This window comes from Gavialis gangeticus, unplaced genomic scaffold (genome assembly GCF_001723915.1).
Source record: "Gavialis gangeticus isolate Ggan-Ray unplaced genomic scaffold, GavGan_comp1, whole genome shotgun sequence".
Lineage (NCBI taxonomy): Eukaryota > Metazoa > Chordata > Crocodylia > Gavialidae > Gavialis > Gavialis gangeticus.
This window is the reverse complement of record NW_017728986.1, coordinates 5,010-10,859: the sequence shown is the minus strand read 5'-3', so window position 1 is coordinate 10,859 and position 5,850 is coordinate 5,010.

Here is a 5,850-nt window from a genome sequence, read left to right as displayed (position 1 = left end):
CACACACACACACACACACACACACACACACACACCCCTGCCACCCTCATGCGCGCACACACACACACACACACACACACACACACACACGCACACACTGCCACCCTCCCTGCTATTCCAGTCTGCAGACGGGATAATTCAGAAGTGAGTAATGCTGGACTTTCAGTCCACTTAATGCACAGACCTTCTCTCTGTGCCTCTGCAAAGGACGGCCACATTTCTGGAGTTAACAAGCTCTCCTAATTGACTTTCCAAATGAAACTAGAGGGGAGATTTAGAGTAGGGACTTGCAATGTGTCTATCACACTGCCTGATACCATAGACATCATAAAGCCAATATGGTTATCATTAATAATGGCTTCAGAATTGGAATTTGTCCAGGATGTTGGATTAACACCTCATACTTCCAGAAAGGGATGTGTTTTGCTAGGCTTTGACCATGCAAACATTTACATATGTGCTTAATTTTAAGCAAGGGAGTAGCCATCCGTAGGATTATTTCCACGCTTGAAGTTAGAAGGGTTTATGTCTTGAAGGGATCAGGGCCTTCATGGCCCCATGTTGTCAGAATTGGTCTCAGATGTCCTGTTTGAAATCTGAATCATAAGAAATGCATGGTTGGTTTTGCCTTGGACTTGTGGAAGGACAACTAATACGTATGACTGAGAGTGCACAATCTGGGGCATTTTGCATAGCCAATTTCATCCTTCCGTGCAATTTAACAGCCCTGCAACACATTACGCTGCACATTTTGGGGGGGAAAAGAGCTATTTTTACATTGAGAGAACTAGGAGGAAACACATTGTTCATGAGGGTTTTCTCATTTGGGAGGATAGGGCAAGGAGGAAAGAGAGAGAAGACATTCCTCTAGAGTTTTTCTCTCTTTTTTTTGGATGGAAAAATTCATACACCTGGGCAAAATTTGACATGGAAACAAGTCCCCATGTCTGAGTCCAGAACACAATGTGAAAAGACTTGAAATTCAAGAAGCTTTGCATTTTCTTCCAGGCATTTCGCAAACTTCTGCTTATAGCATTGTGGGCAGAGGTGAAATCCCAACCTACTGCAAATGCAAGGAAAATTACCTTCCCCGTGACATACAGCATAACATCTAATGATGACTTTCAACCCCTTATGATCTAGGAGGACTTGCATGTATAGCTTCAATGATCAGCTCTGGAACCCTGATCTCGGGTGCATCTACATGTGTACTTTAATGTGCATTAGCCTATTTTAATGTGCGTTAAAGTGTCACAGACAAACAGTGCTCTTTAGCTAATGCACATTAAAATAGGCTAATGCACCTTTTTCTAATACCTCACAGTGGAGGTACTAGGTTGAATGCGCATTACCTAAAGAGTTGGTATAATAAAAGATATCAGATTTACCCAAAGAACCTTGTCTGCCTATATCCTTAGACCAACATGGGTACAACCTACACCCCTCATTACCTAAAGCGCATTAATGAACTTAACATCTCTGTGATGACAGGCTGGATTTTTCCCCCCCCATGGAAAACTATACGTTTTGGGTGACTAATCAGTTTTCCCATATTTCCACCAACCCTCCAAACTTTTCTATTTGGAAATGTTAATAATAATAATTGTAGTTTAGATGCTTTTTCTTTCCGCTACCATGTTCTCCTATTGGCTGGGCTGTAAGTACCACAATGCACTCTGGTCTCCCTCCTGCTGGGTATTGTGGTGCATAATGGGAGATAAGGAGCCCAGTCCATGGAAGGAATGAGGGCATGCGGCACCTGAATGGCAGCTGTTGTGAGGCACTGCAGCGGTGGCGCTGACTTGGCACCTCCGTTTTGCAGGCGCTTGCTGATTTGACAAAAATGTTGACATGGCAGAAAAGAAGTGACCTGAGGATGGGTACGGTGGTACCCAAAAGCTCATCTATGTCTCTCTCAACTATACAGTTAGTCCAATACAAGATATCACCCACAAAATCCTTGCCTCTGGCAGAAAGGAGACACCTTTAGGCAAAAAAAGAAGAGTCACAGTGAAAACCTAGTTTCCCAGAAATACTCGGAGGAAAAATAAAAGAAAATGGAAAAACATTTCTGACCACTCACATCACCCATCATGTTCTCTGCACTGCTGCAGTCTGTTAAAGAGGAGATGCACCCACTCTTCTCTCTCCTCCAGACTTGACTATTGTTCCTTCTTGGTCCTCTTTTTATTCCTTAGTATAAAAATGCATCCCTTTACTTCCAAAGCTTCTGACAGCTCACGGTGTATCTGGCGACCTTTCTCTATGGGACTTGGCATTGCCACAAATATCACATGGCTGAGATGGCACAGACACCGATAGTGCTTCACCTGCATAAAGTCTGGGGGATTTTCTTTGCAGCAGTACTTGCATTAAGGTAGCATCCGCTGAGATCACAGCGGCTACACGTACAGTGCTGAGCACGGTAAGTTTGAGTTCAGTCTTTGACAAAGACGGGGTTACTTTCCCCTTTTTACAGGTGGGAAACCGAGGCTCAGTTTCTCAGAGTCTAAGTGACATGCCTGAGAGCATCCATAGAGTCTGTGGTAGGAGGAAGAACTGAATCCTCCTCTCCTTAGTATCAACCCGGTACCTATGACTCAGACAGGCCAGAGACTCAGGCATCTTAGCATGGGCTGAGCTCATCTAGCACTCAAAAGCTCACAAGCTGGGTCCCAAGACATAAAGGCCCCTTTGCTTTCTTTTGTTGTATTTGCTCCTGGTTCTGAGGCCTTTGCAGGGGTGATCATCACCTTTTCACAGGACTCCAGGAGCAGGGCCTTGAAACACAACTGAATGGCCCATCTCATGCTTCAGCATGTTCCTGACTCGGGCCCCGACTAGGATGGCTGGCGGGAGAGGGTTGGCTGAAACTCCAACCACAGAGAAGCTGCTAGAGTTCAATCAGTAAACCCCTCTTCTGCGCTGACATGCAGGAAGAAGACAAAAAATCCAGCTTTGCTGCATAAAAAGCCTCCAAACCCCTTGGCTTCTTTCCCCCACGCTTGTCTCCTCGTTCTGCTCCTCATAATGCTTCCGAGAGACTCCTGTTTCCAATCTCTCCTCTCTCTCTCTCTCTTTTTTTTATGGCCTTTTAATTGAATTACGTTGTGGCATTCGAAACCCCCCTCTTTCCCTTCCTTAAACGACTTCCTCTTGATTTGCTCCCTTTATGTTTTTAATCTGTTGCTCTGGGGGCTCTGGCCTTTGCCAATTCCGACATGCAGCGCGTAAAAAACAAATCCCGTTCCCAGCTAATCGCTATGGGGCTTTGGCCCACATGTTGCATCTATCCGTCATGTCTTCAAAATGCGAAATGCAGAGCGGGACATCTCCTTAACACTTTACCACTACTCAGCCTCCCTCCTGTTGGCTTTGTGGGCGGCACGGAGCTGAGGAAGCTTCGAAAGGTTTGGGACATGAACAACTACCCTCTCTTGGAGAGAACTGTAGCTGCTCAGCTGTGTGTCATAAGTCCCATACTGCTGACTGCTGATGGAGATTCTCTGTATTCATGAGCTTTTGGGCGCAGACAGATCTGAGCTCCATCTGGGACAATACAGGAGTAAGTTACTACACACAGCCCTTGATTTGGATACGATGGCAGGGTGATTGTCAGCTCAGAAATCATGTTTTTAAGCACTTTATTTTTCACTATTTGTGGCTTTTTGAACTTTTTTTTTTTAATTTCTCTGAGCTGGGACTATTTTTATTAGGATTCCGGTTATGCCCACAATGTGCTAGTAACTTTCCAAACATAACAAGACGCAGCCTTGTATGCTAGAGATGCTGTACCAGTGTACAAACCAGTCTAGTTAAACTACTGACATGCCTAATGTAGACACACTTAAAATAGCATAAGCCTCACATAAATCAAGTTAGCTTATGCGGGGAAATCGCTGACTGCAGCTAAGTCAGTTTTAGCAAGGGTTAAAACTGGAAGTGTGTTAGGAGGTTGCAGCGCTTCAAAGCAGCTGGATTTAAAGCTGCATTGGTGCAATTTTTTAGGATACACGAGGCATGATCTTTATTTCAGGGAGCTCATGTTTGAGGGGAAAGGCTACGGGAAATGGGTCCCTTTCACTTTGTTTCTACTCCATTCTAGTTCGTTATTATGGCTAATTCACCAGCCGTTGTGTCCTTCCTTCTGTCTATATGTAGCGTTGCCAAATTAAACCAGTTTCGTTAAACCAGCGTAAAGACCCTGTGCGGCCATTTTTATTCCACATTAACCATCCGCGGGTGTGTCTACATGTGCGCTTTAATGCACATGAGCCTATTTTAATGCGCCTTAAAGCATCACAGAAAACCTGCACTTTCACTAATACACATTAAAATAGGCAATCAGGACTCATAGTAGAGAAGATATCCTTTATTAGACCAACCCGATTTTTGCAAAAGTGTCTTTAATTGCATTAAAATAGGCTGTTTTTCTGATACTTTACAATGGAGGCACTAGATTTAATGCCCATTACCTACAGCACATTAATGAACGTGTAGATTGGGGTGGGCAAAATGCGGCCCGGGGGCCAAATGTGGCCCGCCAGGCCATTCTCTTTGGCCCGTGGGGCCCCTAAAAAATTTAGAAAATTAATATTTATCTGCCCCTGTCTGCCTATCATGCAGCCCTCGATGGCTTGCCAAAACTCAGTAAGCGGCCCTCTGCCCGAAATAATTGCCCACCCCTGGTATAGATGCACCCAGTTAGGCTTAGATCTGTTCCCCCTAATGAAGTGAGCCTAATCTGAAAGCCACGTGGCCCTTGGCTTTGCATTTGGTTTCAAGTCACCCCTGCATGTTGATGAGCCGTGAGAGATGCTGTAGGAGGTGGAAACGTCCCAAGCGGAGACTGCCCTGTGGAGCATCCCAGCTGGGGCAGGGCTTCGGGATGCTCGCATGGGCTCCCTGCGTATCATTGACAGAGCTTGGAGCGACGCCACTCGTTGCAGCCCCACGGCCTGTGATTTCACAAGTGTTTCGGCCCCGTGCAGGCTCACGCTTGCCTCCAGAGAGCAGCCGGCCCCGGCGGGGTTGCAGGAGTTTGCTGTTGCTGCTCCACCTGAAATTCCAGGGGAAATTTCCTGACTGAGCTTTTGACAAGCTTACCCCATCCCAGCACCACCATGTGCGGAGCCAAATCTGGCCGGAGAGCGACTCTTTAAACAGATGGGGAGACTCCCTGCTGGTTTTCCCACACAAACAGACCGTGGCAGTGCCAGGTGCCCGGGCTGAGGGCAGGCACATAAGGTAGACCAGGGAAGCGCCTTGCTTTTAGGCAGAGGGGCATGTCTGCTCCCCTTCTTGCATCTTACTGCCCCTCTGTCTGGGCAGGGTGACAGGACAGGGAGCTGCCTGGCTCCCCACCGCTCCCCACATACACCACGGCCGTCTGGCAAGAGGCAGGGAGGGCGGACGGAAACATCCCGAGCCTCAGCTATTCACACAAACGCCCAGGGACGCCGAGGCAGCTGGGTTACTCTGAGGCAAGTGCCAGACCCCAGTGCCGCTGCCGCCTCAAAGTCTGAGGGAACCCGCCTGCGGGGGGGTCAGGTAGCAGGAAGAAAAAGCCCTTGGGCACGGCTGAGGTGCCCCCATGGCTTGGCATGCCCCAGGCTGACAAAAGCCTGTGCCACTGGTCAGCAGCACCTGGGGGCAGCCAGGAAGGTGATGGGTCCATAAAGGTCTCATTGGCCTCACCCTGCCTGGCCCTAAGCAAAAGAGAGAGGTATTTAGGGCTGGCAACAAAGAGGACCCTCTGTAGGGGATGGGGAAGATCCACTCCACAGTGTCAGTGAGATGGGATCTCCTTTGTGGGAGGTACTGGGTACCAAGGCTTTATGAAAACCAGGC